At 66.9% G+C, this 24,741-nt stretch overlaps 11 non-coding genes across 11 annotated transcripts; all 11 read right to left on the minus strand.

Annotated features, from left to right (window-relative positions):
• Nucleotides 1–106: 106 nt before the first annotated feature.
• LOC129530019 (5S ribosomal RNA) lies at nt 107–225 on the minus strand. The gene has a single exon (XR_008675531.1). It is a non-coding gene; the product is annotated as a 5S ribosomal RNA (ribosomal RNA).
• A 2,129-nt stretch (nt 226–2,354) lies between these two features.
• Nucleotides 2,355–2,473, minus strand: LOC129530005 (5S ribosomal RNA). Its single transcript, XR_008675520.1, has one exon. It is a non-coding gene; the product is annotated as a 5S ribosomal RNA (ribosomal RNA).
• A 2,129-nt stretch (nt 2,474–4,602) lies between these two features.
• LOC129530004 (5S ribosomal RNA) lies at nt 4,603–4,721 on the minus strand. Its single transcript, XR_008675519.1, has one exon. It is a non-coding gene; the product is annotated as a 5S ribosomal RNA (ribosomal RNA).
• A 2,129-nt stretch (nt 4,722–6,850) lies between these two features.
• Nucleotides 6,851–6,969, minus strand: LOC129530002 (5S ribosomal RNA). The gene has a single exon (XR_008675517.1). It is a non-coding gene; the product is annotated as a 5S ribosomal RNA (ribosomal RNA).
• Nucleotides 6,970–9,098: 2,129 nt separating this feature from the next.
• LOC129530001 (5S ribosomal RNA) lies at nt 9,099–9,217 on the minus strand. The gene has a single exon (XR_008675516.1). It is a non-coding gene; the product is annotated as a 5S ribosomal RNA (ribosomal RNA).
• Nucleotides 9,218–11,346: 2,129 nt separating this feature from the next.
• Nucleotides 11,347–11,465, minus strand: LOC129529989 (5S ribosomal RNA). Its single transcript, XR_008675508.1, has one exon. It is a non-coding gene; the product is annotated as a 5S ribosomal RNA (ribosomal RNA).
• A 2,125-nt stretch (nt 11,466–13,590) lies between these two features.
• Nucleotides 13,591–13,709, minus strand: LOC129529965 (5S ribosomal RNA). Its single transcript, XR_008675490.1, has one exon. It is a non-coding gene; the product is annotated as a 5S ribosomal RNA (ribosomal RNA).
• Nucleotides 13,710–15,838: 2,129 nt separating this feature from the next.
• On the minus strand, nt 15,839–15,957 carry LOC129529952 (5S ribosomal RNA). The gene has a single exon (XR_008675473.1). It is a non-coding gene; the product is annotated as a 5S ribosomal RNA (ribosomal RNA).
• A 2,129-nt stretch (nt 15,958–18,086) lies between these two features.
• LOC129529938 (5S ribosomal RNA) lies at nt 18,087–18,205 on the minus strand. The gene has a single exon (XR_008675457.1). It is a non-coding gene; the product is annotated as a 5S ribosomal RNA (ribosomal RNA).
• A 2,129-nt stretch (nt 18,206–20,334) lies between these two features.
• On the minus strand, nt 20,335–20,453 carry LOC134758060 (5S ribosomal RNA). The gene has a single exon (XR_010132856.1). It is a non-coding gene; the product is annotated as a 5S ribosomal RNA (ribosomal RNA).
• Nucleotides 20,454–22,582: 2,129 nt separating this feature from the next.
• LOC129529887 (5S ribosomal RNA) lies at nt 22,583–22,701 on the minus strand. The gene has a single exon (XR_008675403.1). It is a non-coding gene; the product is annotated as a 5S ribosomal RNA (ribosomal RNA).
• Between the last annotated feature and the right edge of the window lie 2,040 nt (nt 22,702–24,741).

Below are 24,741 nucleotides of genomic sequence, written 5' to 3' on the forward strand. Positions count from 1 at the left end.
GCGGAGCTTGCAGTGAGCCGAGATGGCGCCACTGCACTCCAGCCTGGGCGACAGAGCGAGACTCCGTCTGGAAGAAAAGGAAAGAAAAGCAGAAAGCCAAAGAAAAAGCCTACAGCACCCGGTATTCCCAGGCGGTCTCCCATCCAAGTACTAACCAGGCCCGACCCTGCTTAGCTTCCGAGATCAGACGAGATCGGGCGCGTTCAGGGTGGTATGGCCGTAGACGCCCGAGGAGGCGCCTGGCTGCCCCAAGAGCCCGGCCGGGCCGTGCCCGCCGGATTGCAGCCGTCACCGCCGGCCCGGGGCCGCGGGGCTCGGATCGGGGACCCCCGAGCCGCTGGCCCGCGGCCTTCCCCCGGCTCCCGTGCTCCCGAGGTTCCACCACATCGGGCCCGCTGGGAGCAGGGAGTGCTCCGAGGCGTCAGGGCCCAGGGCCCACCATCCTGGGACGCCCTCCGTTCCTCCGCCCTGTGGCGGACGCAGCGTTTTGGATCCCTCGCCGCACAGGGGCTCCTGCGAGGCCCCCTCTTGCCCCACCCACCCAGAGCCGTCAGTGCTGGCCAAAGGCCTACAGCCGGCCTAGCCGCGCGGTGCCTTTCTCTCACAACGCCCCCACCACGGTCGCTGGTCTCGACCAAGACCCGGCCGGGGGGCAAGAGGGCGTGGGGTGTAGCCGGTCGTGGGGTGGCCCCGTTTTGCGCCGGGCTGGCACTAGGGGCGGCGGCCTGATCTCGGGTGAGAGGGCCTGAGAGAAACCCAGACACACCCCACCACCAGCAGGAGCAAATCCACTCCCCCACACACAGACACACCCGGGCGCGCTCGCACGCGCGCTCGCGGACACACACACACACAGAAACACACACACACTGACACACACACACACAGAGACACACACACACAGACACACGCACACCCACACACACGCGCACGCACACACACACGCGGCTTGAAGGAGAGCAAGGACGAGATCGATGGAGAGATAGAAACCGAGTGAGGGAGAGAGACAGCGATCGACAGAGAGAGGGGAGGGCGAGAGGGAAGGAGACAGACAGGCTGAGAAAGAGAGAGGGACAGAGAAAGAGAGAGAGAGACAGAGAGACGGAGGGAAAACGGCAGAAGTAGCGCGAGGTCCACGGGGAAACCTAGAAGAGAGAGGCGGAGGGAGCTAGAGAGCGAGAGCGATAGAGACTGAGAGAGGAAGCGTCCGGCTCCGTTAGGCAGCGCCCTCTTGAGCAGGTCGGGATAGGGTGGAGGGGGCTTGGGCTGCGCCAGAACACGGGGGCCAGGCGGTCCGTGCGAGAGGACCGACGGAGCGCTGAGACGGGCTTTTTCTTGGATGAATTGCTTGCTTTGGAGGTGGGTTTCGTAGGCTCCTGCCTTTCTTGGCACCTCCCTGTGCTCTGGGTGCCTTGCGGCGGGCCCCGAGATTTGCAGAGCGCGCCCGCCCGTTTGGCGGGAGCCGTGGCACCGGGCGGGCCCGGAGGCCTGGGTCTCTGGCGTGTCCTCGGGACTGGAGTCGTGGACACGAAGTCGGGGGCATTGGGAATCCCGGGTGCACAGGGACTGTTTTCCTGGTGGCTGGCGAAGCAATGTCCTTCCCCCGGGTAAAGCAGCCCATGCGTTCTGGAGCCGAGGTCTTGGTTGGCGTCCGTGGCACCCGCTGCCCCTGCCCGCCCCTTGCCCCGGTTTGGAAGGGTGCGACGACGGCGCCCGATGGGTGAATTGAATGGCCTGGGCGTTCCGGGAGCGGGAAGGCACCGCGAACGGACGGGACCCCGCGGCTGCGACTTTGGGGTCCGGCCCCCTGCCCTCCCAGGCTGGAGCCGGGCGCCTGGCGGGGCGGCGGCGAGGCGGAAGCGGTGGGACGCTGCTGCCCGGCGTGCAGTAGGGGCGGACCCCCAGGAGGAGGACCCCGGCTGCGGCGGGGGTGTAGGTGGGCGGTAAAGGGGGAGCAGAGTCAGGGGAGGTTGGGAAGCATGGCGACTGTAGGGGGAAGGGAGGCAGCGGGGAAGCCAAAAAAGCCTGCAGCAGGCCGTGCGGGCGCGGTGGCTCCCGCCTGTAATCCCAGCACTCTGGGAGGCAGAGGCGGGTGGGTCACGAGGTCAGGAGCTCGAGACCATCCCGGCTAACAGGGTGAAACCCCGTCTCTAGGAAAAAGAGAAAAAATTAGCCGGGCGAGGTGGCGGGCGCCTGTAGGCCCAGCTACTCGGGAGGCTGAGGCCGGAGAATGGCGTGAACCCGGGAGGCGGAGCTTGCAGTGAGCCGAGATGGCGCCACTGCACTCCAGCCTGGGCGACAGAGCGAGACTCCGTCTGGAAGAAAAGGAAAGAAAAGCAGAAAGCCAAAGAAAAAGCCTACAGCACCCGGTATTCCCAGGCGGTCTCCCATCCAAGTACTAACCAGGCCCGACCCTGCTTAGCTTCCGAGATCAGACGAGATCGGGCGCGTTCAGGGTGGTATGGCCGTAGACGCCCGAGGAGGCGCCTGGCTGCCCCAAGAGCCCGGCCGGGCCGTGCCCGCCGGATTGCAGCCGTCACCGCCGGCCCGGGGCCGCGGGGCTCGGATCGGGGACCCCCGAGCCGCTGGCCCGCGGCCTTCCCCCGGCTCCCGTGCTCCCGAGGTTCCACCACATCGGGCCCGCTGGGAGCAGGGAGTGCTCCGAGGCGTCAGGGCCCAGGGCCCACGATCCTGTGACGCCCTCCGTTCCTCCGCCCTGTGGCGGACGCAGCGTTTTGGATCCCTCGCCGCACAGGGGCTCCTGCGAGGCCCCCTCTTGCCCCACCCACCCAGAGCCGTGAGTGCTGGCCAAAGGCCAACAGCCGGCCTAGCCGCGCGGTGCCTTTCTCTCACAACGCCCCCACCACGGTCGCTGGTCTCGACCAAGACCCGGCCGGGGGGCAAGAGGGCGTGGGGTGTAGCCGGTCGTGGGGTGGCCCCGTTTTGCGCCGGGCTGGCACTAGGGGCGGCGGCCTGATCTCGGGTGAGAGGGCCTGAGAGAAACCCAGACACACCCCACCACCAGCAGGAGCAAATCCACTCCCCCACACACAGACACACCCGGGCGCGCTCGCACGCGCGCTCGCGGACACACACACACACAGAAACACACACACACTGACACACACACACACAGAGACACACACACACAGACACACGCACACCCACACACACGCGCACGCACACACACACGCGGCTTGAAGGAGAGCAAGGACGAGATCGATGGAGAGATAGAAACCGAGTGAGGGAGAGAGACAGCGATCGACAGAGAGAGGGGAGGGCGAGAGGGAAGGAGACAGACAGGCTGAGAAAGAGAGAGGGACAGAGAAAGAGAGAGAGAGACAGAGAGACGGAGGGAAAACGGCAGAAGTAGCGCGAGGTCCACGGGGAAACCTAGAAGAGAGAGGCGGAGGGAGCTAGAGAGCGAGAGCGATAGAGACTGAGAGAGGAAGCGTCCGGCTCCGTTAGGCAGCGCCCTCTTGAGCAGGTCGGGATAGGGTGGAGGGGGCTTGGGCTGCGCCAGAACACGGGGGCCAGGCGGTCCGTGCGAGAGGACCGACGGAGCGCTGAGACGGGCTTTTTCTTGGATGAATTGCTTGCTTTGGAGGTGGGTTTCGTAGGCTCCTGCCTTTCTTGGCACCTCCCTGTGCTCTGGGTGCCTTGCGGCGGGCCCCGAGATTTGCAGAGCGCGCCCGCCCGTTTGGCGGGAGCCGTGGCACCGGGCGGGCCCGGAGGCCTGGGTCTCTGGCGTGTCCTCGGGACTGGAGTCGTGGACACGAAGTCGGGGGCATTGGGAATCCCGGGTGCACAGGGACTGTTTTCCTGGTGGCTGGCGAAGCAATGTCCTTCCCCCGGGTAAAGCAGCCCATGCGTTCTGGAGCCGAGGTCTTGGTTGGCGTCCGTGGCACCCGCTGCCCCTGCCCGCCCCTTGCCCCGGTTTGGAAGGGTGCGACGACGGCGCCCGATGGGTGAATTGAATGGCCTGGGCGTTCCGGGAGCGGGAAGGCACCGCGAACGGACGGGACCCCGCGGCTGCGACTTTGGGGTCCGGCCCCCTGCCCTCCCAGGCTGGAGCCGGGCGCCTGGCGGGGCGGCGGCGAGGCGGAAGCGGTGGGACGCTGCTGCCCGGCGTGCAGTAGGGGCGGACCCCCAGGAGGAGGACCCCGGCTGCGGCGGGGGTGTAGGTGGGCGGTAAAGGGGGAGCAGAGTCAGGGGAGGTTGGGAAGCATGGCGACTGTAGGGGGAAGGGAGGCAGCGGGGAAGCCAAAAAAGCCTGCAGCAGGCCGTGCGGGCGCGGTGGCTCCCGCCTGTAATCCCAGCACTCTGGGAGGCAGAGGCGGGTGGGTCACGAGGTCAGGAGCTCGAGACCATCCCGGCTAACAGGGTGAAACCCCGTCTCTAGGAAAAAGAGAAAAAATTAGCCGGGCGAGGTGGCGGGCGCCTGTAGGCCCAGCTACTCGGGAGGCTGAGGCCGGAGAATGGCGTGAACCCGGGAGGCGGAGCTTGCAGTGAGCCGAGATGGCGCCACTGCACTCCAGCCTGGGCGACAGAGCGAGACTCCGTCTGGAAGAAAAGGAAAGAAAAGCAGAAAGCCAAAGAAAAAGCCTACAGCACCCGGTATTCCCAGGCGGTCTCCCATCCAAGTACTAACCAGGCCCGACCCTGCTTAGCTTCCGAGATCAGACGAGATCGGGCGCGTTCAGGGTGGTATGGCCGTAGACGCCCGAGGAGGCGCCTGGCTGCCCCAAGAGCCCGGCCGGGCCGTGCCCGCCGGATTGCAGCCGTCACCGCCGGCCCGGGGCCGCGGGGCTCGGATCGGGGACCCCCGAGCCGCTGGCCCGCGGCCTTCCCCCGGCTCCCGTGCTCCCGAGGTTCCACCACATCGGGCCCGCTGGGAGCAGGGAGTGCTCCGAGGCGTCAGGGCCCAGGGCCCACCATCCTGGGACGCCCTCCGTTCCTCCGCCCTGTGGCGGACGCAGCGTTTTGGATCCCTCGCCGCACAGGGGCTCCTGCGAGGCCCCCTCTTGCCCCACCCACCCAGAGCCGTCAGTGCTGGCCAAAGGCCTACAGCCGGCCTAGCCGCGCGGTGCCTTTCTCTCACAACGCCCCCACCACGGTCGCTGGTCTCGACCAAGACCCGGCCGGGGGGCAAGAGGGCGTGGGGTGTAGCCGGTCGTGGGGTGGCCCCGTTTTGCGCCGGGCTGGCACTAGGGGCGGCGGCCTGATCTCGGGTGAGAGGGCCTGAGAGAAACCCAGACACACCCCACCACCAGCAGGAGCAAATCCACTCCCCCACACACAGACACACCCGGGCGCGCTCGCACGCGCGCTCGCGGACACACACACACACAGAAACACACACACACTGACACACACACACACAGAGACACACACACACAGACACACGCACACCCACACACACGCGCACGCACACACACACGCGGCTTGAAGGAGAGCAAGGACGAGATCGATGGAGAGATAGAAACCGAGTGAGGGAGAGAGACAGCGATCGACAGAGAGAGGGGAGGGCGAGAGGGAAGGAGACAGACAGGCTGAGAAAGAGAGAGGGACAGAGAAAGAGAGAGAGAGACAGAGAGACGGAGGGAAAACGGCAGAAGTAGCGCGAGGTCCACGGGGAAACCTAGAAGAGAGAGGCGGAGGGAGCTAGAGAGCGAGAGCGATAGAGACTGAGAGAGGAAGCGTCCGGCTCCGTTAGGCAGCGCCCTCTTGAGCAGGTCGGGATAGGGTGGAGGGGGCTTGGGCTGCGCCAGAACACGGGGGCCAGGCGGTCCGTGCGAGAGGACCGACGGAGCGCTGAGACGGGCTTTTTCTTGGATGAATTGCTTGCTTTGGAGGTGGGTTTCGTAGGCTCCTGCCTTTCTTGGCACCTCCCTGTGCTCTGGGTGCCTTGCGGCGGGCCCCGAGATTTGCAGAGCGCGCCCGCCCGTTTGGCGGGAGCCGTGGCACCGGGCGGGCCCGGAGGCCTGGGTCTCTGGCGTGTCCTCGGGACTGGAGTCGTGGACACGAAGTCGGGGGCATTGGGAATCCCGGGTGCACAGGGACTGTTTTCCTGGTGGCTGGCGAAGCAATGTCCTTCCCCCGGGTAAAGCAGCCCATGCGTTCTGGAGCCGAGGTCTTGGTTGGCGTCCGTGGCACCCGCTGCCCCTGCCCGCCCCTTGCCCCGGTTTGGAAGGGTGCGACGACGGCGCCCGATGGGTGAATTGAATGGCCTGGGCGTTCCGGGAGCGGGAAGGCACCGCGAACGGACGGGACCCCGCGGCTGCGACTTTGGGGTCCGGCCCCCTGCCCTCCCAGGCTGGAGCCGGGCGCCTGGCGGGGCGGCGGCGAGGCGGAAGCGGTGGGACGCTGCTGCCCGGCGTGCAGTAGGGGCGGACCCCCAGGAGGAGGACCCCGGCTGCGGCGGGGGTGTAGGTGGGCGGTAAAGGGGGAGCAGAGTCAGGGGAGGTTGGGAAGCATGGCGACTGTAGGGGGAAGGGAGGCAGCGGGGAAGCCAAAAAAGCCTGCAGCAGGCCGTGCGGGCGCGGTGGCTCCCGCCTGTAATCCCAGCACTCTGGGAGGCAGAGGCGGGTGGGTCACGAGGTCAGGAGCTCGAGACCATCCCGGCTAACAGGGTGAAACCCCGTCTCTAGGAAAAAGAGAAAAAATTAGCCGGGCGAGGTGGCGGGCGCCTGTAGGCCCAGCTACTCGGGAGGCTGAGGCCGGAGAATGGCGTGAACCCGGGAGGCGGAGCTTGCAGTGAGCCGAGATGGCGCCACTGCACTCCAGCCTGGGCGACAGAGCGAGACTCCGTCTGGAAGAAAAGGAAAGAAAAGCAGAAAGCCAAAGAAAAAGCCTACAGCACCCGGTATTCCCAGGCGGTCTCCCATCCAAGTACTAACCAGGCCCGACCCTGCTTAGCTTCCGAGATCAGACGAGATCGGGCGCGTTCAGGGTGGTATGGCCGTAGACGCCCGAGGAGGCGCCTGGCTGCCCCAAGAGCCCGGCCGGGCCGTGCCCGCCGGATTGCAGCCGTCACCGCCGGCCCGGGGCCGCGGGGCTCGGATCGGGGACCCCCGAGCCGCTGGCCCGCGGCCTTCCCCCGGCTCCCGTGCTCCCGAGGTTCCACCACATCGGGCCCGCTGGGAGCAGGGAGTGCTCCGAGGCGTCAGGGCCCAGGGCCCACGATCCTGTGACGCCCTCCGTTCCTCCGCCCTGTGGCGGAGGCAGCGTTTTGGATCCCTCGCCGCACAGGGGCTCCTGCGAGGCCCCCTCTTGCCCCACCCACCCAGAGCCGTGAGTGCTGGCCAAAGGCCAACAGCCGGCCTAGCCGCGCGGTGCCTTTCTCTCACAACGCCCCCACCACGGTCGCTGGTCTCGACCAAGACCCGGCCGGGGGGCAAGAGGGCGTGGGGTGTAGCCGGTCGTGGGGTGGCCCCGTTTTGCGCCGGGCTGGCACTAGGGGCGGCGGCCTGATCTCGGGTGAGAGGGCCTGAGAGAAACCCAGACACACCCCACCACCAGCAGGAGCAAATCCACTCCCCCACACACAGACACACCCGGGCGCGCTCGCACGCGCGCTCGCGGACACACACACACACAGAAACACACACACACTGACACACACACACACAGAGACACACACACACAGACACACGCACACCCACACACACGCGCACGCACACACACACGCGGCTTGAAGGAGAGCAAGGACGAGATCGATGGAGAGATAGAAACCGAGTGAGGGAGAGAGACAGCGATCGACAGAGAGAGGGGAGGGCGAGAGGGAAGGAGACAGACAGGCTGAGAAAGAGAGAGGGACAGAGAAAGAGAGAGAGAGACAGAGAGACGGAGGGAAAACGGCAGAAGTAGCGCGAGGTCCACGGGGAAACCTAGAAGAGAGAGGCGGAGGGAGCTAGAGAGCGAGAGCGATAGAGACTGAGAGAGGAAGCGTCCGGCTCCGTTAGGCAGCGCCCTCTTGAGCAGGTCGGGATAGGGTGGAGGGGGCTTGGGCTGCGCCAGAACACGGGGGCCAGGCGGTCCGTGCGAGAGGACCGACGGAGCGCTGAGACGGGCTTTTTCTTGGATGAATTGCTTGCTTTGGAGGTGGGTTTCGTAGGCTCCTGCCTTTCTTGGCACCTCCCTGTGCTCTGGGTGCCTTGCGGCGGGCCCCGAGATTTGCAGAGCGCGCCCGCCCGTTTGGCGGGAGCCGTGGCACCGGGCGGGCCCGGAGGCCTGGGTCTCTGGCGTGTCCTCGGGACTGGAGTCGTGGACACGAAGTCGGGGGCATTGGGAATCCCGGGTGCACAGGGACTGTTTTCCTGGTGGCTGGCGAAGCAATGTCCTTCCCCCGGGTAAAGCAGCCCATGCGTTCTGGAGCCGAGGTCTTGGTTGGCGTCCGTGGCACCCGCTGCCCCTGCCCGCCCCTTGCCCCGGTTTGGAAGGGTGCGACGACGGCGCCCGATGGGTGAATTGAATGGCCTGGGCGTTCCGGGAGCGGGAAGGCACCGCGAACGGACGGGACCCCGCGGCTGCGACTTTGGGGTCCGGCCCCCTGCCCTCCCAGGCTGGAGCCGGGCGCCTGGCGGGGCGGCGGCGAGGCGGAAGCGGTGGGACGCTGCTGCCCGGCGTGCAGTAGGGGCGGACCCCCAGGAGGAGGACCCCGGCTGCGGCGGGGGTGTAGGTGGGCGGTAAAGGGGGAGCAGAGTCAGGGGAGGTTGGGAAGCATGGCGACTGTAGGGGGAAGGGAGGCAGCGGGGAAGCCAAAAAAGCCTGCAGCAGGCCGTGCGGGCGCGGTGGCTCCCGCCTGTAATCCCAGCACTCTGGGAGGCAGAGGCGGGTGGGTCACGAGGTCAGGAGCTCGAGACCATCCCGGCTAACAGGGTGAAACCCCGTCTCTAGGAAAAAGAGAAAAAATTAGCCGGGCGAGGTGGCGGGCGCCTGTAGGCCCAGCTACTCGGGAGGCTGAGGCCGGAGAATGGCGTGAACCCGGGAGGCGGAGCTTGCAGTGAGCCGAGATGGCGCCACTGCACTCCAGCCTGGGCGACAGAGCGAGACTCCGTCTGGAAGAAAAGGAAAGAAAAGCAGAAAGCCAAAGAAAAAGCCTACAGCACCCGGTATTCCCAGGCGGTCTCCCATCCAAGTACTAACCAGGCCCGACCCTGCTTAGCTTCCGAGATCAGACGAGATCGGGCGCGTTCAGGGTGGTATGGCCGTAGACGCCCGAGGAGGCGCCTGGCTGCCCCAAGAGCCCGGCCGGGCCGTGCCCGCCGGATTGCAGCCGTCACCGCCGGCCCGGGGCCGCGGGGCTCGGATCGGGGACCCCCGAGCCGCTGGCCCGCGGCCTTCCCCCGGCTCCCGTGCTCCCGAGGTTCCACCACATCGGGCCCGCTGGGAGCAGGGAGTGCTCCGAGGCGTCAGGGCCCAGGGCCCACGATCCTGTGACGCCCTCCGTTCCTCCGCCCTGTGGCGGAGGCAGCGTTTTGGATCCCTCGCCGCACAGGGGCTCCTGCGAGGCCCCCTCTTGCCCCACCCACCCAGAGCCGTGAGTGCTGGCCAAAGGCCAACAGCCGGCCTAGCCGCGCGGTGCCTTTCTCTCACAACGCCCCCACCACGGTCGCTGGTCTCGACCAAGACCCGGCCGGGGGGCAAGAGGGCGTGGGGTGTAGCCGGTCGTGGGGTGGCCCCGTTTTGCGCCGGGCTGGCACTAGGGGCGGCGGCCTGATCTCGGGTGAGAGGGCCTGAGAGAAACCCAGACACACCCCACCACCAGCAGGAGCAAATCCACTCCCCCACACACAGACACACCCGGGCGCGCTCGCACGCGCGCTCGCGGACACACACACACACAGAAACACACACACACTGACACACACACACACAGAGACACACACACACAGACACACGCACACCCACACACACGCGCACGCACACACACACGCGGCTTGAAGGAGAGCAAGGACGAGATCGATGGAGAGATAGAAACCGAGTGAGGGAGAGAGACAGCGATCGACAGAGAGAGGGGAGGGCGAGAGGGAAGGAGACAGACAGGCTGAGAAAGAGAGAGGGACAGAGAAAGAGAGAGAGAGACAGAGAGACGGAGGGAAAACGGCAGAAGTAGCGCGAGGTCCACGGGGAAACCTAGAAGAGAGAGGCGGAGGGAGCTAGAGAGCGAGAGCGATAGAGACTGAGAGAGGAAGCGTCCGGCTCCGTTAGGCAGCGCCCTCTTGAGCAGGTCGGGATAGGGTGGAGGGGGCTTGGGCTGCGCCAGAACACGGGGGCCAGGCGGTCCGTGCGAGAGGACCGACGGAGCGCTGAGACGGGCTTTTTCTTGGATGAATTGCTTGCTTTGGAGGTGGGTTTCGTAGGCTCCTGCCTTTCTTGGCACCTCCCTGTGCTCTGGGTGCCTTGCGGCGGGCCCCGAGATTTGCAGAGCGCGCCCGCCCGTTTGGCGGGAGCCGTGGCACCGGGCGGGCCCGGAGGCCTGGGTCTCTGGCGTGTCCTCGGGACTGGAGTCGTGGACACGAAGTCGGGGGCATTGGGAATCCCGGGTGCACAGGGACTGTTTTCCTGGTGGCTGGCGAAGCAATGTCCTTCCCCCGGGTAAAGCAGCCCATGCGTTCTGGAGCCGAGGTCTTGGTTGGCGTCCGTGGCACCCGCTGCCCCTGCCCGCCCCTTGCCCCGGTTTGGAAGGGTGCGACGACGGCGCCCGATGGGTGAATTGAATGGCCTGGGCGTTCCGGGAGCGGGAAGGCACCGCGAACGGACGGGACCCCGCGGCTGCGACTTTGGGGTCCGGCCCCCTGCCCTCCCAGGCTGGAGCCGGGCGCCTGGCGGGGCGGCGGCGAGGCGGAAGCGGTGGGACGCTGCTGCCCGGCGTGCAGTAGGGGCGGACCCCCAGGAGGAGGACCCCGGCTGCGGCGGGGGTGTAGGTGGGCGGTAAAGGGGGAGCAGAGTCAGGGGAGGTTGGGAAGCATGGCGACTGTAGGGGGAAGGGAGGCAGCGGGGAAGCCAAAAAAGCCTGCAGCAGGCCGTGCGGGCGCGGTGGCTCCCGCCTGTAATCCCAGCACTCTGGGAGGCAGAGGCGGGTGGGTCACGAGGTCAGGAGCTCGAGACCATCCCGGCTAACAGGGTGAAACCCCGTCTCTAGGAAAAAGAGAAAAAATTAGCCGGGCGAGGTGGCGGGCGCCTGTAGGCCCAGCTACTCGGGAGGCTGAGGCCGGAGAATGGCGTGAACCCGGGAGGCGGAGCTTGCAGTGAGCCGAGATGGCGCCACTGCACTCCAGCCTGGGCGACAGAGCGAGACTCCGTCTGGAAGAAAAGGAAAGAAAAGCAGAAAGCCAAAGAAAAAGCCTACAGCACCCGGTATTCCCAGGCGGTCTCCCATCCAAGTACTAACCAGGCCCGACCCTGCTTAGCTTCCGAGATCAGACGAGATCGGGCGCGTTCAGGGTGGTATGGCCGTAGACGCCCGAGGAGGCGCCTGGCTGCCCCAAGAGCCCGGCCGGGCCGTGCCCGCCGGATTGCAGCCGTCACCGCCGGCCCGGGGCCGCGGGGCTCGGATCGGGGACCCCCGAGCCGCTGGCCCGCGGCCTTCCCCCGGCTCCCGTGCTCCCGAGGTTCCACCACATCGGGCCCGCTGGGAGCAGGGAGTGCTCCGAGGCGTCAGGGCCCAGGGCCCACCATCCTGGGACGCCCTCCGTTCCTCCGCCCTGTGGCGGACGCAGCGTTTTGGATCCCTCGCCGCACAGGGGCTCCTGCGAGGCCCCCTCTTGCCCCACCCACCCAGAGCCGTGAGTGCTGGCCAAAGGCCTACAGCCGGCCTAGCCGCGCGGTGCCTTTCTCTCACAACGCCCCCACCACGGTCGCTGGTCTCGACCAAGACCCGGCCGGGGGGCAAGAGGGCGTGGGGTGTAGCCGGTCGTGGGGTGGCCCCGTTTTGCGCCGGGCTGGCACTAGGGGCGGCGGCCTGATCTCGGGTGAGAGGGCCTGAGAGAAACCCAGACACACCCCACCACCAGCAGGAGCAAATCCACTCCCCCACACACAGACACACCCGGGCGCGCTCGCACGCGCGCTCGCGGACACACACACACACAGAAACACACACACACTGACACACACACACACAGAGACACACACAGACACACGCACACCCACACACACGCGCACGCACACACACACGCGGCTTGAAGGAGAGCAAGGACGAGATCGATGGAGAGATAGAAACCGAGTGAGGGAGAGAGACAGCGATCGACAGAGAGAGGGGAGGGCGAGAGGGAAGGAGACAGACAGGCTGAGAAAGAGAGAGGGACAGAGAAAGAGAGAGAGAGACAGAGAGACGGAGGGAAAACGGCAGAAGTAGCGCGAGGTCCACGGGGAAACCTAGAAGAGAGAGGCGGAGGGAGCTAGAGAGCGAGAGCGATAGAGACTGAGAGAGGAAGCGTCCGGCTCCGTTAGGCAGCGCCCTCTTGAGCAGGTCGGGATAGGGTGGAGGGGGCTTGGGCTGCGCCAGAACACGGGGGCCAGGCGGTCCGTGCGAGAGGACCGACGGAGCGCTGAGACGGGCTTTTTCTTGGATGAATTGCTTGCTTTGGAGGTGGGTTTCGTAGGCTCCTGCCTTTCTTGGCACCTCCCTGTGCTCTGGGTGCCTTGCGGCGGGCCCCGAGATTTGCAGAGCGCGCCCGCCCGTTTGGCGGGAGCCGTGGCACCGGGCGGGCCCGGAGGCCTGGGTCTCTGGCGTGTCCTCGGGACTGGAGTCGTGGACACGAAGTCGGGGGCATTGGGAATCCCGGGTGCACAGGGACTGTTTTCCTGGTGGCTGGCGAAGCAATGTCCTTCCCCCGGGTAAAGCAGCCCATGCGTTCTGGAGCCGAGGTCTTGGTTGGCGTCCGTGGCACCCGCTGCCCCTGCCCGCCCCTTGCCCCGGTTTGGAAGGGTGCGACGACGGCGCCCGATGGGTGAATTGAATGGCCTGGGCGTTCCGGGAGCGGGAAGGCACCGCGAACGGACGGGACCCCGCGGCTGCGACTTTGGGGTCCGGCCCCCTGCCCTCCCAGGCTGGAGCCGGGCGCCTGGCGGGGCGGCGGCGAGGCGGAAGCGGTGGGACGCTGCTGCCCGGCGTGCAGTAGGGGCGGACCCCCAGGAGGAGGACCCCGGCTGCGGCGGGGGTGTAGGTGGGCGGTAAAGGGGGAGCAGAGTCAGGGGAGGTTGGGAAGCATGGCGACTGTAGGGGGAAGGGAGGCAGCGGGGAAGCCAAAAAAGCCTGCAGCAGGCCGTGCGGGCGCGGTGGCTCCCGCCTGTAATCCCAGCACTCTGGGAGGCAGAGGCGGGTGGGTCACGAGGTCAGGAGCTCGAGACCATCCCGGCTAACAGGGTGAAACCCCGTCTCTAGGAAAAAGAGAAAAAATTAGCCGGGCGAGGTGGCGGGCGCCTGTAGGCCCAGCTACTCGGGAGGCTGAGGCCGGAGAATGGCGTGAACCCGGGAGGCGGAGCTTGCAGTGAGCCGAGATGGCGCCACTGCACTCCAGCCTGGGCGACAGAGCGAGACTCCGTCTGGAAGAAAAGGAAAGAAAAGCAGAAAGCCAAAGAAAAAGCCTACAGCACCCGGTATTCCCAGGCGGTCTCCCATCCAAGTACTAACCAGGCCCGACCCTGCTTAGCTTCCGAGATCAGACGAGATCGGGCGCGTTCAGGGTGGTATGGCCGTAGACGCCCGAGGAGGCGCCTGGCTGCCCCAAGAGCCCGGCCGGGCCGTGCCCGCCGGATTGCAGCCGTCACCGCCGGCCCGGGGCCGCGGGGCTCGGATCGGGGACCCCCGAGCCGCTGGCCCGCGGCCTTCCCCCGGCTCCCGTGCTCCCGAGGTTCCACCACATCGGGCCCGCTGGGAGCAGGGAGTGCTCCGAGGCGTCAGGGCCCAGGGCCCACCATCCTGGGACGCCCTCCGTTCCTCCGCCCTGTGGCGGACGCAGCGTTTTGGATCCCTCGCCGCACAGGGGCTCCTGCGAGGCCCCCTCTTGCCCCACCCACCCAGAGCCGTCAGTGCTGGCCAAAGGCCTACAGCCGGCCTAGCCGCGCGGTGCCTTTCTCTCACAACGCCCCCACCACGGTCGCTGGTCTCGACCAAGACCCGGCCGGGGGGCAAGAGGGCGTGGGGTGTAGCCGGTCGTGGGGTGGCCCCGTTTTGCGCCGGGCTGGCACTAGGGGCGGCGGCCTGATCTCGGGTGAGAGGGCCTGAGAGAAACCCAGACACACCCCACCACCAGCAGGAGCAAATCCACTCCCCCACACACAGACACACCCGGGCGCGCTCGCACGCGCGCTCGCGGACACACACACACACAGAAACACACACACACTGACACACACACACACAGAGACACACACACACAGACACACGCACACCCACACACACGCGCACGCACACACACACGCGGCTTGAAGGAGAGCAAGGACGAGATCGATGGAGAGATAGAAACCGAGTGAGGGAGAGAGACAGCGATCGACAGAGAGAGGGGAGGGCGAGAGGGAAGGAGACAGACAGGCTGAGAAAGAGAGAGGGACAGAGAAAGAGAGAGAGAGACAGAGAGACGGAGGGAAAACGGCAGAAGTAGCGCGAGGTCCACGGGGAAACCTAGAAGAGAGAGGCGGAGGGAGCTAGAGAGCGAGAGCGATAGAGACTGAGAGAGGAAGCGTCCGGCTCCATTAGGCAGCGCCCTCTTGAGCAGGTCGGGATAGGGTGGAGGGGGCTTGGGCTGCGCCAGAACACGGGGGCCAGGCGGTCCGTGCGAGAGGACCGACGGAGCGCTGAGACGGGCTTTTTCTTGGATGAATTGCTTGCTTTGGAGGTGGGTTTCGTAGGCTCCTGCCTTTCTTGGCACCTCCCTGTGCTCTGGGTGCCTTGCGGCGGGCCCCGAGATTTGCAGAGCGCGCCCGCCCGTTTGGCGGGAGCCGTGGCACCGGGCGGGCCCGGAGGCCTGGGTCTCTGGCGTGTCCTCGGGACTGGAGTCGTGGACACGAAGTCGGGGGCATTGGGAATCCCGGGTGCACAGGGACTGTTTTCCTGGTGGCTGGCGAAGCAATGTCCTTCCCCCGGGTAAAGCAGCCCATGCGTTCTGGAGCCGAGGTCTTGGTTGGCGTCCGTGGCACCCGCTGCCCCTGCCCGCCCCTTGCCCCGGTTTGGAAGGGTGCGACGACGGCGCCCGATGGGTGAATTGAATGGCCTGGGCGTTCCGGGAGCGGGAAGGCACCGCGAACGGACGGGACCCCGCGGCTGCGACTTTGGGGTCCGGCCCCCTGCCCTCCCAGGCTGGAGCCGGGCGCCTGGCGGGGCGGCGGCGAGGCGGAAGCGGTGGGACGCTGCTGCCCGGCGTGCAGTAGGGGCGGACCCCCAGGAGGAGGACCCCGGCTGCGGCGGGGGTGTAGGTGGGCGGTAAAGGGGGAGCAGAGTCAGGGGAGGTTGGGAAGCATGGCGACTGTAGGGGGAAGGGAGGCAGCGGGGAAGCCAAAAAAGCCTGCAGCAGGCCGTGCGGGCGCGGTGGCTCCCGCCTGTAATCCCAGCACTCTGGGAGGCAGAGGCGGGTGGGTCACGAGGTCAGGAGCTCGAGACCATCCCGGCTAACAGGGTGAAACCCCGTCTCTAGGAAAAAGAGAAAAAATTAGCCGGGCGAGGTGGCGGGCGCCTGTAGGCCCAGCTACTCGGGAGGCTGAGGCCGGAGAATGGCGTGAACCCGGGAGGCGGAGCTTGCAGTGAGCCGAGATGGCGCCACTGCACTCCAGCCTGGGCGACAGAGCGAGACTCCGTCTGGAAGAAAAGGAAAGAAAAGCAGAAAGCCAAAGAAAAAGCCTACAGCACCCGGTATTCCCAGGCGGTCTCCCATCCAAGTACTAACCAGGCCCGACCCTGCTTAGCTTCCGAGATCAGACGAGATCGGGCGCGTTCAGGGTGGTATGGCCGTAGACGCCCGAGGAGGCGCCTGGCTGCCCCAAGAGCCCGGCCGGGCCGTGCCCGCCGGATTGCAGCCGTCACCGCCGGCCCGGGGCCGCGGGGCTCGGATCGGGGACCCCCGAGCCGCTGGCCCGCGGCCTTCCCCCGGCTCCCGTGCTCCCGAGGTTCCACCACATCGGGCCCGCTGGGAGCAGGGAGTGCTCCGAGGCGTCAGGGCCCAGGGCCCACGATCCTGTGACGCCCTCCGTTCCTCCGCCCTGTGGCGGAGGCAGCGTTTTGGATCCCTCGCCGCACAGGGGCTCCTGCGAGGCCCCCTCTTGCCCCACCCACCCAGAGCCGTGAGTGCTGGCCAAAGGCCAACAGCCGGCCTAGCCGCGCGGTGCCTTTCTCTCACAACGCCCCCACCACGGTCGCTGGTCTCGACCAAGACCCGGCCGGGGGGCAAGAGGGCGTGGGGTGTAGCCGGTCGTGGGGTGGCCCCGTTTTGCGCCGGGCTGGCACTAGGGGCGGCGGCCTGATCTCGGGTGAGAGGGCCTGAGAGAAACCCAGACACACCCCACCACCAGCAGGAGCAAATCCACTCCCCCACACACAGACACACCCGGGCGCGCTCGCACGCGCGCTCGCGGACACACACACACACAGAAACACACACACACTGACACACACACACACAGAGACACACACACACAGACACACGCACACCCACACACACGCGCACGCACACACACACGCGGCTTGAAGGAGAGCAAGGACGAGATCGATGGAGAGATAGAAACCGAGTGAGGGAGAGAGACAGCGATCGACAGAGAGAGGGGAGGGCGAGAGGGAAGGAGACAGACAGGCTGAGAAAGAGAGAGGGACAGAGAAAGAGAGAGAGAGACAGAGAGACGGAGGGAAAACGGCAGAAGTAGCGCGAGGTCCACGGGGAAACCTAGAAGAGAGAGGCGGAGGGAGCTAGAGAGCGAGAGCGATAGAGACTGAGAGAGGAAGCGTCCGGCTCCGTTAGGCAGCGCCCTCTTGAGCAGGTCGGGATAGGGTGGAGGGGGCTTGGGCTGCGCCAGAACACGGGGGCCAGGCGGTCCGTGCGAGAGGACCGACGGAGCGCTGAGACGGGCTTTTTCTTGGATGAATTGCTTGCTTTGGAGGTGGGTTTCGTAGGCTCCTGCCTTTCTTGGCACCTCCCTGTGCTCTGGGTGCCTTGCGGCGGGCCCCGAGATTTGCAGAGCGCGCCCGCCCGTTTGGCGGGAGCCGTGGCACCGGGCGGGCCCGGAGGCCTGGGTCTCTGGCGTGTCCTCGGGACTGGAGTCGTGGACACGAAGTCGGGGGCATTGGGAATCCCGGGTGCACAGGGACTGTTTTCCTGGTGGCTGGCGAAGCAATGTCCTTCCCCCGGGTAAAGCAGCCCATGCGTTCTGGAGCCGAGGTCTTGGTTGGCGTCCGTGGCACCCGCTGCCCCTGCCCGCCCCTTGCCCCGGTTTGGAAGGGTGCGACGACGGCGCCCGATGGGTGAATTGAATGGCCTGGGCGTTCCGGGAGCGGGAAGGCACCGCGAACGGACGGGACCCCGCGGCTGCGACTTTGGGGTCCGGCCCCCTGCCCTCCCAGGCTGGAGCCGGGCGCCTGGCGGGGCGGCGGCGAGGCGGAAGCGGTGGGACGCTGCTGCCCAGCGTGCAGTAGGGGCGGACCCCCAGGAGGAGGACCCCGGCTGCGGCGGGGGTGTAGGTGGGCGGTAAAGGGGGAGCAGAGTCAGGGGAGGTTGGGAAGCATGGCGACTGTAGGGGGAAGGGAGGCAGCGGGGAAGCCAAAAAAGCCTGCAGCAGGCCGTGCGGGCGCGGTGGCTCCCGCCTGTAATCCCAGCACTCTGGGAGGCAGAGGCGGGTGGGTCACGAGGTCAGGAGCTCGAGACCATCCCGGCTAACAGGGTGAAACCCCGTCTCTAGGAAAAAGAGAAAAAATTAGCCGGGCGAGGTGGCGGGCGCCTGTAGGCCCAGCTACTCGGGAGGCTGAGGCCGGAGAATGGCGTGAACCCGGGAGGCGGAGCTTGCAGTGAGCCGAGATGGCGCCACTGCACTCCAGCCTGGGCGACAGAGCGAGACTCCGTCTGGAAGAAAAGGAAAGAAAAGCAGAAAGCCAAAGAAAAAGCCTACAGCACCCGGTATTCCCAGGCGGTCTCCCATCCAAGTACTAACCAGGCCCGACCCTGCTTAGCTTCCGAGATCAGACGAGATCGGGCGCGTTCAGGGTGGTATGGCCGTAGACGCCCGAGGAGGCGCCTGGCTGCCCCAAGAGCCCGGCCGGGCCGTGCCCGCCGGATTGCAGCCGTCACCGCCGGCCCGGGGCCGCGGGGCTCGGATCGGGGACCCCCGAGCCGCTGGCCCGCGGCCTTCCCCCGGCTCCCGTGCTCCCGAGGTTCCACCACATCGGGCCCGCTGGGAGCAGGGAGTGCTCCGAGGCGTCAGGGCCCAGGGCCCACCATCCTGGGACGCCCTCCGTTCCTCCGCCCTGTGGCGGACGCAGCGTTTTGGATCCCTCGCCGCACAGGGGCTCCTGCGAGGCCCCCTCTTGCCCCACCCACCCAGAGCCGTCAGTGCTGGCCAAAGGCCTACAGCCGGCCTAGCCGCGCGGTGCCTTTCTCTCACAACGCCCCCACCACGGTCGCTGGTCTCGACCAAGACCCGGCCGGGGGGCAAGAGGGCGTGGGGTGTAGCCGGTCGTGGGGTGGCCCCGTTTTGCGCCGGGCTGGCACTAGGGGCGGCGGCCTGATCTCGGGTGAGAGGGCCTGAGAGAAACCCAGACACACCCCACCACCAGCAGGAGCAAATCCACTCCCCCACACACAGACACACCCGGGCGCGCTCGCACGCGCGCTCGCGGACACACACACACACAGAAACACACACACACTGACACACACACACACAGAGACACACACACACAGACACACGCACACCCACACACACGCGCACGCACACACACACGCGGCTTGAAGGAGAGCAAGGACGAGATCGATGGAGAGATAGAAACCGAGTGAGGGAGAGAGACAGCGATCGACAGAGAGAGGGGAGGGCGAGAGGGAAGGAGACAGACAGGCTGAGAAAGAGAGAGGGACAGAGAAAGAGAGAGAGAGACAGAGAGACGGAGGGAAAACGGCAGAAGTAGCGCGAGGTCCACGGGGAAACCTAGAAGAGAGAGGCGGAGGGAGCTAGAGAGCGAGAGCGATAGAGACTGAGAGAGGAAGCGTCCGGCTCCGTTAGGCAGCGCCCTCTTGAGCAGGTCGGGATAGGGTGGAGGGGGCTTGGGCTGCGCCAGAACACGGGGGCCAGGCGGTCCGTGCGAGAGGACCGACGGAGCGCTGAGACGGGCTTTTTCTTGGATGAATTGCTTGCTTTGGAGGTGGGTTTCGTAGGCTCCTGCCTTTCTTGGCACCTCCCTGTGCTCTGGGTGCCTTGCGGCGGGCCCCGAGATTTGCAGAGCGCGCCCGCCCGTTTGGCGGGAGCCGTGGCACCGGGCGGGCCCGGAGGCCTGGGTCTCTGGCGTGTCCTCGGGACTGGAGTCGTGGACACGAAGTCGGGGGCATTGGGAATCCCGGGTGCACAGGGACTGTTTTCCTGGTGGCTGGCGAAGCAATGTCCTTCCCCCGGGTAAAGCAGCCCATGCGTTCTGGAGCCGAGGTCTTGGTTGGCGTCCGTGGCACCCGCTGCCCCTGCCCGCCCCTTGCCCCGGTTTGGAAGGGTGCGACGACGGCGCCCGATGGGTGAATTGAATGGCCTGGGCGTTCCGGGAGCGGGAAGGCACCGCGAACGGACGGGACCCCGCGGCTGCGACTTTGGGGTCCGGCCCCCTGCCCTCCCAGGCTGGAGCCGGGCGCCTGGCGGGGCGGCGGCGAGGCGGAAGCGGTGGGACGCTGCTGCCCGGCGTGCAGTAGGGGCGGACCCCCAGGAGGAGGACCCCGGCTGCGGCGGGGGTGTAGGTGGGCGGTAAAGGGGGAGCAGAGTCAGGGGAGGTTGGGAAGCATGGCGACTGTAGGGGGAAGGGAGGCAGCGGGGAAGCCAAAAAAGCCTGCAGCAGGCCGTGCGGGCGCGGTGGCTCCCGCCTGTAATCCCAGCACTCTGGGAGGCAGAGGCGGGTGGGTCACGAGGTCAGGAGCTCGAGACCATCCCGGCTAACAGGGTGAAACCCCGTCTCTAGGAAAAAGAGAAAAAATTAGCCGGGCGAGGTGGCGGGCGCCTGTAGGCCCAGCTACTCGGGAGGCTGAGGCCGGAGAATGGCGTGAACCCGGGAGGCGGAGCTTGCAGTGAGCCGAGATGGCGCCACTGCACTCCAGCCTGGGCGACAGAGCGAGACTCCGTCTGGAAGAAAAGGAAAGAAAAGCAGAAAGCCAAAGAAAAAGCCTACAGCACCCGGTATTCCCAGGCGGTCTCCCATCCAAGTACTAACCAGGCCCGACCCTGCTTAGCTTCCGAGATCAGACGAGATCGGGCGCGTTCAGGGTGGTATGGCCGTAGACGCCCGAGGAGGCGCCTGGCTGCCCCAAGAGCCCGGCCGGGCCGTGCCCGCCGGATTGCAGCCGTCACCGCCGGCCCGGGGCCGCGGGGCTCGGATCGGGGACCCCCGAGCCGCTGGCCCGCGGCCTTCCCCCGGCTCCCGTGCTCCCGAGGTTCCACCACATCGGGCCCGCTGGGAGCAGGGAGTGCTCCGAGGCGTCAGGGCCCAGGGCCCACGATCCTGTGACGCCCTCCGTTCCTCCGCCCTGTGGCGGACGCAGCGTTTTGGATCCCTCGCCGCACAGGGGCTCCTGCGAGGCCCCCTCTTGCCCCACCCACCCAGAGCCGTCAGTGCTGGCCAAAGGCCTACAGCCGGCCTAGCCGCGCGGTGCCTTTCTCTCACAACGCCCCCACCACGGTCGCTGGTCTCGACCAAGACCCGGCCGGGGGGCAAGAGGGCGTGGGGTGTAGCCGGTCGTGGGGTGGCCCCGTTTTGCGCCGGGCTGGCACTAGGGGCGGCGGCCTGATCTCGGGTGAGAGGGCCTGAGAGAAACCCAGACACACCCCACCACCAGCAGGAGCAAATCCACTCCCCCACACACAGACACACCCGGGCGCGCTCGCACGCGCGCTCGCGGACACACACACACACAGAAACACACACACACTGACACACACACACACAGAGACACACACACACAGACACACGCACACCCACACACACGCGCACGCACACACACACGCGGCTTGAAGGAGAGCAAGGACGAGATCGATGGAGAGATAGAAACCGAGTGAGGGAGAGAGACAGCGATCGACAGAGAGAGGGGAGGGCGAGAGGGAAGGAGACAGACAGGCTGAGAAAGAGAGAGGGACAGAGAAAGAGAGAGAGAGACAGAGAGACGGAGGGAAAACGGCAGAAGTAGCGCGAGGTCCACGGGGAAACCTAGAAGAGAGAGGCGGAGGGAGCTAGAGAGCGAGAGCGATAGAGACTGAGAGAGGAAGCGTCCGGCTCCGTTAGGCAGCGCCCTCTTGAGCAGGTCGGGATAGGGTGGAGGGGGCTTGGGCTGCGCCAGAACACGGGGGCCAGGCGGTCCGTGCGAGAGGACCGACGGAGCGCTGAGACGGGCTTTTTCTTGGATGAATTGCTTGCTTTGGAGGTGGGTTTCGTAGGCTCCTGCCTTTCTTGGCACCTCCCTGTGCTCTGGGTGCCTTGCGGCGGGCCCCGAGATTTGCAGAGCGCGCCCGCCCGTTTGGCGGGAGCCGTGGCACCGGGCGGGCCCGGAGGCCTGGGTCTCTGGCGTGTCCTCGGGACTGGAGTCGTGGACACGAAGTCGGGGGCATTGGGAATCCCGGGTGCACAGGGACTGTTTTCCTGGTGGCTGGCGAAGCAATGTCCTTCCCCCGGGTAAAGCAGCCCATGCGTTCTGGAGCCGAGGTCTTGGTTGGCGTCCGTGGCACCCGCTGCCCCTGCCCGCCCCTTGCCCCGGTTTGGAAGGGTGCGACGACGGCGCCCGATGGGTGAATTGAATGGCCTGGGCGTTCCGGGAGCGGGAAGGCACCGCGAACGGACGGGACCCCGCGGCTGCGACTTTGGGGTCCGGCCCCCTGCCCTCCCAGGCTGGAGCCGGGCGCCTGGCGGGGCGGCGGCGAGGCGGAAGCGGTGGGACGCTGCTGCCCGGCGTGCAGTAGGGGCGGACCCCCAGGAGGAGGACCCCGGCTGCGGCGGGGGTGTAGGTGGGCGGTAAAGGGGGAGCAGAGTCAGGGGAGGTTGGGAAGCATGGCGACTGTAGGGGGAAGGGAGGCAGCGGGGAAGCCAAAAAAGCCTGCAGCAGGCCGTGCGGGCGCGGTGGCTCCCGCCTGTAATCCCAGCACTCTGGGAGGCAGAGGCGGGTGGGTCACGAGGTCAGGAGCTCGAGACCATCCCGGCTAACAGGGTGAAACCCCGTCTCTAGGAAAAAGAGAAAAAATTAGCCGGGCGAGGTGGCGGGCGCCTGTAGGCCCAGCTACTCGGGAGGCTGAGGCCGGAGAATGGCGTGAACCCGGGAGGCGGAGCTTGCAGTGAGCCGAGATGGCGCCACTGCACTCCAGCCTGGGCGACAGAGCGAGACTCCGTCTGGAAGAAAAGGAAAGAAAAGCAGAAAGCCAAAGAAAAAGCCTACAGCACCCGGTATTCCCAGGCGGTCTCCCATCCAAGTACTAACCAGGCCCGACCCTGCTTAGCTTCCGAGATCAGACGAGATCGGGCGCGTTCAGGGTGGTATGGCCGTAGACGCCCGAGGAGGCGCCTGGCTGCCCCAAGAGCCCGGCCGGGCCGTGCCCGCCGGATTGCAGCCGTCACCGCCGGCCCGGGGCCGCGGGGCTCGGATCGGGGACCCCCGAGCCGCTGGCCCGCGGCCTTCCCCCGGCTCCCGTGCTCCCGAGGTTCCACCACATCGGGCCCGCTGGGAGCAGGGAGTGCTCCGAGGCGTCAGGGCCCAGGGCCCACGATCCTGTGACGCCCTCCGTTCCTCCGCCCTGTGGCGGAGGCAGCGTTTTGGATCCCTCGCCGCACAGGGGCTCCTGCGAGGCCCCCTCTTGCCCCACCCACCCAGAGCCGTGAGTGCTGGCCAAAGGCCAACAGCCGGCCTAGCCGCGCGGTGCCTTTCTCTCACAACGCCCCCACCACGGTCGCTGGTCTCGACCAAGACCCGGCCGGGGGGCAAGAGGGCGTGGGGTGTAGCCGGTCGTGGGGTGGCCCCGTTTTGCGCCGGGCTGGCACTAGGGGCGGCGGCCTGATCTCGGGTGAGAGGGCCTGAGAGAAACCCAGACACACCCCACCACCAGCAGGAGCAAATCCACTCCCCCACACACAGACACACCCGGGCGCGCTCGCACGCGCGCTCGCGGACACACACACACACAGAAACACACACACACTGACACACACACACACAGAGACACACACACACAGACACACGCACACCCACACACACGCGCACGCACACACACACGCGGCTTGAAGGAGAGCAAGGACGAGATCGATGGAGAGATAGAAACCGAGTGAGGGAGAGAGACAGCGATCGACAGAGAGAGGGGAGGGCGAGAGGGAAGGAGACAGACAGGCTGAGAAAGAGAGAGGGACAGAGAAAGAGAGAGAGAGACAGAGAGACGGAGGGAAAACGGCAGAAGTAGCGCGAGGTCCACGGGGAAACCTAGAAGAGAGAGGCGGAGGGAGCTAGAGAGCGAGAGCGATAGAGACTGAGAGAGGAAGCGTCCGGCTCCGTTAGGCAGCGCCCTCTTGAGCAGGTCGGGATAGGGTGGAGGGGGCTTGGGCTGCGCCAGAACACGGGGGCCAGGCGGTCCGTGCGAGAGGACCGACGGAGCGCTGAGACGGGCTTTTTCTTGGATGAATTGCTTGCTTTGGAGGTGGGTTTCGTAGGCTCCTGCCTTTCTTGGCACCTCCCTGTGCTCTGGGTGCCTTGCGGCGGGCCCCGAGATTTGCAGAGCGCGCCCGCCCGTTTGGCGGGAGCCGTGGCACCGGGCGGGCCCGGAGGCCTGGGTCTCTGGCGTGTCCTCGGGACTGGAGTCGTGGACACGAAGTCGGGGGCATTGGGAATCCCGGGTGCACAGGGACTGTTTTCCTGGTGGCTGGCGAAGCAATGTCCTTCCCCCGGGTAAAGCAGCCCATGCGTTCTGGAGCCGAGGTCTTGGTTGGCGTCCGTGGCACCCGCTGCCCCTGCCCGCCCCTTGCCCCGGTTTGGAAGGGTGCGACGACGGCGCCCGATGGGTGAATTGAATGGCCTGGGCGTTCCGGGAGCGGGAAGGCACCGCGAACGGACGGGACCCCGCGGCTGCGACTTTGGGGTCCGGCCCCCTGCCCTCCCAGGCTGGAGCCGGGCGCCTGGCGGGGCGGCGGCGAGGCGGAAGCGGTGGGACGCTGCTGCCCGGCGTGCAGTAGGGGCGGACCCCCAGGAGGAGGACCCCGGCTGCGGCGGGGGTGTAGGTGGGCGGTAAAGGGGGAGCAGAGTCAGGGGAGGTTGGGAAGCATGGCGACTGTAGGGGGAAGGGAGGCAGCGGGGAAGCCAAAAAAGCCTGCAGCAGGCCGTGCGGGCGCGGTGGCTCCCGCCTGTAATCCCAGCACTCTGGGAGGCAGAGGCGGGTGGGTCACGAGGTCAGGAGCTCGAGACCATCCCGGCTAACAGGGTGAAACCCCGTCTCTAGGAAAAAGAGAAAAAATTAGCCGGGCGAGGTGGCGGGCGCCTGTAGGCCCAGCTACTCGGGAGGCTGAGGCCGGAGAATGGCGTGAACCCGGGAGGCGGAGCTTGCAGTGAG

This window comes from Gorilla gorilla, chromosome 1, assembly GCF_029281585.2.
Source record: "Gorilla gorilla gorilla isolate KB3781 chromosome 1, NHGRI_mGorGor1-v2.1_pri, whole genome shotgun sequence".
NCBI lineage: Eukaryota > Metazoa > Chordata > Mammalia > Primates > Hominidae > Gorilla > Gorilla gorilla.